Source organism: Anneissia japonica, unplaced genomic scaffold (genome assembly GCF_011630105.1).
Source record: "Anneissia japonica isolate Jap-2015-1 unplaced genomic scaffold, ASM1163010v1 scaffold250_len512249_cov173, whole genome shotgun sequence".
NCBI lineage: Eukaryota > Metazoa > Echinodermata > Crinoidea > Comatulida > Comatulidae > Anneissia > Anneissia japonica.
Genome location: NW_022687603.1, coordinates 430156 through 438844, shown reverse-complemented (window position 1 = coordinate 438844; position 8689 = coordinate 430156). Strand labels below are relative to the sequence as shown.

Sequence of the window (8689 nt, the reverse complement as noted above, 5' to 3'; positions counted from 1 at the left end):
TCAAGGACTATTGCTGTTCAAACTACGCATGCGCAAGAGTGTAAAATATTTGTTTTAGTTGGATTTGAATTTCCAACAGAGCCTCATTGGTCCAGTTGGTTAAGGCGTTTGCAGAGACGGCAGAAGATCTCGGTTGGGGTGATTTTTTCACACTCGCAGATTCCTCTTCTTTAACTTTCAAAATGGAATAAAATATATTGTGCTAACTGGAATCAAATTCAAATTAAAGCCAAATTAACCTTGACAGAACTATCATTTTCTACAGTATTTTGTGGTTGTTTCTGTTGCTTGCCTTCTGTTATATAAATAATTAGTGTACATAACAGTAAGGCAGAGATAATATATATTAATAATGATAAACATTTAAACAGGGTTGACATGAATTCCCTCCTTAATAGATTCTAAAATCTTATCACATCCGGACAAGGACTTGTCCGATGAATTTATGCTAAACCTCCGCTCATGGCGTACGTGAGAAGGGTGGTCAATATTTTAAGTGGTGTGTGTTGTCGTGTAATTTGTCCACCTGTTGGCCTTTTCCCGTCACCGGCAATCTTTTATTTCATTGATATTTTATTGCATTTTTGCCTGTGTAAAGTCGAATAAATAAAATAAAAATAAAATAAAATAAAACATGAACATCTTTGCAAATATAGACTTATACCATTTAATTATAGGCCTATTAATGTTATGATTTATTTCAACAACGAAAAACAATTAACAAGCATTTTCCAACTGTAAAACTAATTAAAATACATTTTTGGTTATTCAACTTTTAACATTAAGCCTCATTGCTGTTCTTGTTCTACTGTACGTTACTGTCATTACCACTGATAGGGCACATCGCATGGATGGCGCGGTCGGTTAAGGATGTGCTCTAAAAAGTTAATGTAGTGAGTTCGAATCGCGACTTTTTATCTTTTTTTCCAATTTTTTAAGATATTTTAATTTTGTACAAATGAACATTCTAAATATTTTTTTTGTGCAAATAAACATTCTAATTATTTAAGAATTTCTATCTTATTAGCTCTTCCAAAAAACCCAATATAATAACTTGCGCCTGTACCGTATTTAAGCGTGGAGGAACGCGCGGACCGGTGAGCGGTCGCTCTTGTACATAAAATGTTCCTTTTCCATGACAGCTCATGTATCTATCAGTACAAAATCTATATCTGTAAATAGAATGGTGGGGAAAATATGTTTTATATCAAATTAGGTTTTATTTGGTTGGCTTTCCATTTGTATTTTCGACATCCACTTTTTTTTAACACCCAATTGTCTACTACAGAATATTACAGAACCAAAATTCGGACCGCGTTTCCGATGCGCAGCTTCCCTATATTCTTACACACTGATTCGATTTTCTGATCGGTTCGGTAGGCCTTCCGATCCAAAAATGCGGGTTCAGTGTAAATGGCGCCTTGGGGTTATTGTATCTATGATATGTGAACATGTTTTTGTCAGTTGTTGTTTTTTATTTATTTTTCGGACAAAAAAATAAATAAAATGTAGGCCTATATTTTTTTTATTCTTTAACGAGAACATTGCTTAGAGAGAGTTTTAAAACCAATCGTTCACAACTCGCCTTATAGTTCGTTAGATGATTTTCGAAGTATTTTATAATACCCGAAGCGTATCAAAAAGAAATAAAATTCTACTAAAGAAAAATTATTATGTAGATTCGGACCTCTATTCAGTGTGCATCAGTTGTGGATCCAGGCACTCGCCTTCCCACGGCAGCAACATCAATCTCTACATATACTAAAATTGAAATAGTTTAGTACAAATGGTTATAAATCTGGAACTTCATATTTTCACGAATCTTCCAATGATGTTACTATATAAAATGTGTTTCTGTGCTCATGATCGACTCAATAGTGATTTTCCATCGGCTAGACGGTTTCCTAAACAGTGACGCCAAGATCAAAGATCATACGTTTAGATTCAGTAATGTTTTAATCTTAGAATATATCGGAAGTGACAGCAGGATAATAGGGTTGCGTATCTGCATTTAATAATACCTTTAGTGTCGCTTCAAATGTTTTCTACCATTTTCTAAAAAGCAACCGGTTGATGAGGTACTGACAAAAAAGACAAAAGAAGCTTATCATCGAGAATCAGTTGTTGATAATATTATGATGTGTATCAAGTTTATTAATTTGATGTGTGTTCTCATATACACAATCCAACAATCGGGAACTGTCAACAGTATATCTTTGGTTTCTGGACCGGAAGATGCTCATGTCGCGATTGGTACAGATGTCATCTTAAAATGTGAAGTAACTGATATAAATTCTAACACAATACATTGGATGAATAGAGATATAGTTATTAGCACTAATCAATCTATTGTACAGAAAGGTTATGAAAGATTTGCTATAGTTCCCGGTTCGTATAATTTGAATATTTCCAACGTCCGGCCATCTGATTCTGGCGAATACGAGTGTCTCTATGATCGTAAAGGGAAATTTACTCGGTTTGATCCACGCGCTAATGCAACGTTAACTGTTCAGCAGATACCATCTGTAAATTGTTCAATAATAAGAGATGGCATTCAGGTTACGTCGAAGACACAGTATTTTTACGTAGGTGAGTCTATTAAATTCCAGTGCTCTACTGAAAGACACGGGATTCTTAACATCACAAGATCCGATGTTGATGTTCCTGAAAATAAAACCGAAAACGATTTTGGTCAGAAACAGGTGGAATATCAGGTGAAGTTAATTGAAAATAATGATATCGAGTTCAAATGCTATCTTGAAAGCGAGGTCCTGGCAAAACCCAAAGTTTGTAAAATCAAACTAATTGCTAATTTAACTGTTCCCTGGTCTGAATCACCGAATAACAAACAGGGAATATCCATAATTTTCCCTCTTGTCATTGCACCCATAGCAGCACTCACAGTACTGTCTGCTGCTTTTCTGCTATTTTATTGTCGAAAAAAACGCAAACATACTCGACACAATTTAACCCCAACCATATACGAAAATACAGTTAATCCTACAGAAAGCACAGGACAACATTTGCATGGGAGTGAGAGTGGAGATATCATTTATCAGGAACCAGATATCATAGCAAGTGATTCTGTTACTTTTTGCCAAAACCAAGAAGACAGAATTGATGAAGAAGCAATTATTCTTTATGATAGGCCTAGGCCTAATATTGGGAGCAGTCAGGCGATTGTATACACAAATCGTACTTATGTAAACACTCGCTAGAACTGAAGATAATCATGTTGGTGTCAATAAACAAAATAACATAATAATTATGCGAAGAAAATCTTCGACGATCGAAATAAATGTTAAATTCTGCATTAATTAGTGTATACCATCGATATTAATACTGTATTTTTTTTTCTGTGTTTTCATAACATGAGTATCCAAAAATGTCCTCTTATCACTGTAAAGAATACAGTACATACGTATAATAGGCATCATATTCGATCTTTAGTACCGGTAGTTCCCATTAGTGGTGATCTTAAGGATATTACCAGGCTAGTCCTACTTGCTTGGTGATTGTCTGTCTGTCCCACCTTGTACATTGGCAATTGTCTGGAGTGGTGTCGAAGGTGTTTTCTTGAGTATTGAAACCTATTGTATTTGTCCGGTTCAGTGTCCCGGTCACTATTTTTGGAGTGATAGACCGGCACTGAACACTTTGTAGATATTAGGCGCTAGGCTATATAGGGCCTAAATAATTTGATTTATTGATAGTCCAGGATTAGACATAGAACCCTTCGATTATTGTAATGGACTTGGAAGTGTCAATCAAACTTATCAATCTCATAAAATAGTTTTCCAGGTGTATTGCAGATCATTAAACAAATAGCATTATCTATGTAAAGATACACACAGGATCAAGGTACAATATATAATATTATCCTTTCATTTAAAACGCCCACACAGTTTTCTTCAAGAAAAATTGTAAAATGACAATAAAGAATCAACGATAAAGAGTGGTCAATGTTAAAAGATAGGTATAGAATCGGTATTAAAAAGACATTTTTAAACTGACAAGAAAAATTGTTAAAGGAAAAATGTGATGTTATGTCCTGTAATAGTTGATATTAAAAAGGGATGTGACAATGTCGTGGGTGTTAAATTCCCTGAATGAATAAATGTTTGAGTAATTGTCTCATGTAGGCCTATATTTCCTGGCTGCTTTATCGTATGTAAACGCCTTGTCTGTATTATTGTTTTTGCTATAATATTTACGATTCCCAGCAGGGAATAATCGGTCATTACTTATAAATTAATAGTGAAGTTATCAAACAACTATTATGACTGGATTAATGGAGGAAAACAGTATTTGATTATGATCTAATCTAGATCAAAATCAACTGTGACTAATATATTGGGATTTCTCCCCCCCCCCCATCCTAATTCTCGCTCTCCCCTGTCTATCTTTCTATTTATAAATATCTAGCTAACATTTCCTTGTTCAAAAGTATTAAACTAAATAACGTAGGCCTAATCTTACCTGATTTATAGCATAATTATATAATTAATAATAATATGGTTTATAGTGAATGTAATTTATTTTCGTTTATATAGTATTTCCTTACCCTGGTTTCTCTTGTATATTTCTTTCTATTTCCATTTCCTACCTCATATTTTGTTTTCATTTATATTACAGAAAACTCATTTATGATTAACCTGGTCTAATATAAGGATTATAGTTATATGCAAAAAAAAAAACATCGACATTTAGTATTATTACGCAGATATTACATTATAAGTGACACTGTGTGTCTGTGTGTGTGTGTGTGTATGTATGTATATAAGACTATAAAACCTTATTTGGCTATGATACATTATCCTGTAGTTGTGTGATTTTATTCTTTACTCGGGTAAGTACCAGCCAGGGCACAGCCACTCAATTAATTGATGAAAAAATCTTATTCTGTCGGACAGAGAAGCCACTAGAAACATACCAAAATTATCAAATTACCGGTCCTACTCATAAAATAGGCTCCCAGTGGGAGCGTGTGTCTGCTGCCTTATACAGGAGTTTTTTGGGGTTTTTTTAATTATTATTTTATCTGATGTTCTTCAATATGCAGATGTGTGTATTATTGTAGTGTATCTGGATTTTTCATGAACATTTTCTTTCATAACAATATTCTGTATAGGCATATTACTATATTACACTAAAAAAAAAAAAAAAACTTTTAAAATGAGTAACTTTGGGAGTTACCGCGTTGTTGTTGATCACGAAGAGTACTACCATGTTCTAGAGGGCGTCCTTCAAATGATGATAAAAGGCGTTCGTGTCGAACGCGTGCTGCGTCTCTATAACACGTGTTCGAGTTTCGAACGCAATGGCCCTTTCAGCAAAGATACTAGAAATACAAGAGAGAGTTCTCCCCATAGAGCAATTAAACAACTAGAGTGCTGACAAGATGGCGCAGCAATGCAGAGTTATGTATGTGTACCATCCAAGATGGCCGTCGTAGTAAAGCGCCACCTTCAGGCTTATAGTATACATATTATTACATGAATAAGCCCTCTGACTGACTATTATTTCATTAATGATAATGAGTAATGGTAATAACAAATTATTAAACTATTGTAGCCAAAATGAGGCCAAGTGGAGCATCTTATTCAAAAATAAAGTACCAAGGAATGAAAATTAAAATCGTGTACATTACACCCAAGCATCGCAACGCTCGAGTTTCAACATACGGGTAACTAACTGTACTGAACTTTCTGAGTAAATTGAGGGCGCAATTGTAAACGATGGTGCTTAGCAAAATTTGATTGGCTAAATCTATGGCAGCCATCTTGGATGGTACACACACACACAGTTCTGCGTATTTCGAACATCGAATACATTGGGGTTAGCGCTCTAGTATTCTTATTGAATCTCTATGTTTATTACCCAGTACTCCACCGCGCACGGTAGGTTTGTCTGTTTATCTGTTCTCCACAAGATACTGTACTTTTGTTTTCTGCTTACTGAGTTTATAGCGGGCGTACTTCTACCGCGCTGCGCAGAGCCATAGATATATATCAAAGATCTTATAAACACAAGATAGCGTTCTTCGCGATTTACGCGTGCAAATTCTGTAATAAGGCATGAATGGCGCCCTCTCGCTAAATTGGAAACTTTTGACCCTTGACCGCTCTGACCATACCACCGTACACCAATCCTTTGAACAGCAGAACAGGAACCATCTCAGATCCATGGCAACAGATAGGACGCCCTCTTCCAAAACTGATTACTTTTTCTCTTTGGTATAATAGCACATGAACGGCGCCCTCTTGCTAAATTGGAAACTTTTGAACCTTGACCGACGCTTCTATTTGTTACGCGTAAATCGCGGAGAACGCTATCTTGTGTTTATAAGATCTTTGATATATATGGCTATGGCTCTGGCGCTGCGGAGCGCTGCACTGGGTAATAAAAAGAATATACAACCGTTAGTGGGCGTCCTACAAAGGCGTGACGTTTTTACGAACGGGACTTTGCTCTCTTGTTCTATTTATACTCTTTGGTACCATCCAAAAACCGAAAGGTCCACTGATTAATCTCAGATAAGAAAGTATAATACATACTCCAAGTATTGAAATACACGCCATCGTGTTGGGATTCAATATTTTGACATTAATTATGTCATCAATGACATAATTATTGTCGAAATATTGAATCCCAACACGATGGCGTGTACTGTTCAATACTTGGAGTATACTTTCGTACTATCCAAGATGGCTGACATATGAAAATATTTTTGCAGAATATTTTCGATCTTTGAAAACCTTTATTTATTTATTTATTTATTTATATATATATATATATATGATATTGAAGAAAGTTAGCCGTTAACACTGTTGAATAAATATATTATAAATCATCAAAAGTACATATACAGTGTTTAATAAGGACATGATGGAACATCGTAGGCTACCCTGTAGCTTTTAAACGAATAAAGTCCTATGAAAAATCATTGTGTAATAAAATGCCTCCGACGGGATTCGAACCTGCGACCTCTCGCTGACAAGGCGAGCGTCATAACCACTAGACCACGAAGGCTTCATGGTTGAACAGGCCCAAATACCCGTCGGGAACATTGTATTACACAATGCTATGCCTCAAGAGGGCGTTCGGCCAGATAAATCTGGAAATACGGCTAGAAATACTGTCGTATATTATATATGATATTGAAGAAATATCATATCATATAGGCCTGCCCATTTGAAATTTATGTCAATAATACTTGTTAATGTTCAAATTTACATAATTATGCTAGATATAAGATACTGATTGTAGACGTATAATAATAATCCAAATGAGGATTCACCTAAAATACTGTTTTCTGGTCGTCAGATCTGTTAAAGTCTTTACAACAACCGTATAAATTATGAATATGAATTGGCAATCTGGTTTCTTTTCTTTACGTTTTTAGCAAAACTGGCGACCCACATTTGGGTCGCGACCTATAGTATGGGAAGCGTGGGTGTACATAGTGCTATATCGAATTAGTAGGACGACGTTATTAGTAATATTGTAATGGTGATATTTTGGGTAGAAAGGGAGCAGGACTGACAGCATAGTAACTGTACATTTCTAAAAATACTTAGTGCCGGTCTATAGTGAGAGGGATTCAGAGACCAAAGCTGCTAAAGACTACTAAAAACCCGGTCCTGAATGTGGTCTCTATTTGGAGGGAGACCTGTATTATGCTGTCCGGACTTTTATTCACCGTACATTAGTGGTGGATCGACGCAGTCGCTTTCCCCACGGCAGCAACAAAAAAAAATCTCTGAACTAAAATTGAAGTAGATTAGAAAATAGAATAAAGTAAAATGGTTAAAATTCAAATTAAACTTCATAGTTCAGGACCACAAATATCCAAACTCCTGACCATAACGGCTGTTGGAGCAATTTTATAGCTCCATGGTTGTAGCTTCGCACCACTGATTGGAGCCTCGCACCGTGACCCCTGTAAACATTCTGGATTCCACTCTGAATGTCAAGCCGGGCACTCACTGCGTCGTATGGTCCGGGCCGACAAATTCAACTCCGCTCCAGGGGTGGTGCCAGCGGGGGAGGGGGCGGGGACAGGGCCCCTGTCGGGGAGAACTGGCCCACCCGTCGGGGAAAAAAGCACAATTCGTCGGGGAGAAAAAAAATTATATGTATTTGCTAAAATAGGCTATTAGTAGACTCTAAAATCGATTAAATAATCCTTTGAAACTCCTAAATTTGGGGTCTGCAGGTAGCGTTAATAACGCCAAGGACGTGGCGTAGTGAGTGGCTTTAACAACGCCACTGCCTAGTTCACACACAAAGGCGTACGCTACGCCAGGCTTAAGCCAGCCTTACGCCGTGTGTGTGAACATAGCCTAACAAGACAGTTTATTCGCTGCATTTTCAAGCGTTGCTGGATAGATTCCGAGAAATCAATAACTGATAAAAATGCTTACTGGTATCGCGGGGCGTTTGAAATATTACATAATAGATTATGATTATTTCTTTGTAATTACCGCTCTCTCAGAATGCACGGCGAAAACAAGCGCAGATTAATTAAAATTAACAGAAATTCGTGTTCCTCCATTCTGTTGGTACTTACTTAATCGTTGACAATCGTTAAATAAAATAACCAGTGAAGTAAAAACAAAATTGGATTACGAGAAAAAATAATATCGGAATATAAAAGACAATCGATTAACAACAGTAAACTATCCAC

The 8689-nt window shown here is 36.2% G+C and overlaps 1 non-coding gene across 1 annotated transcript; it reads right to left on the bottom strand.

Moving 5' to 3' along the window:
* Positions 1-6959: 6959 nt before the first annotated feature.
* Positions 6960-7032, bottom strand: Trnat-ugu. The gene has a single exon. It is a non-coding gene; the product is annotated as a tRNA-Thr (tRNA).
* Between the last annotated feature and the right edge of the window lie 1657 nt (positions 7033-8689).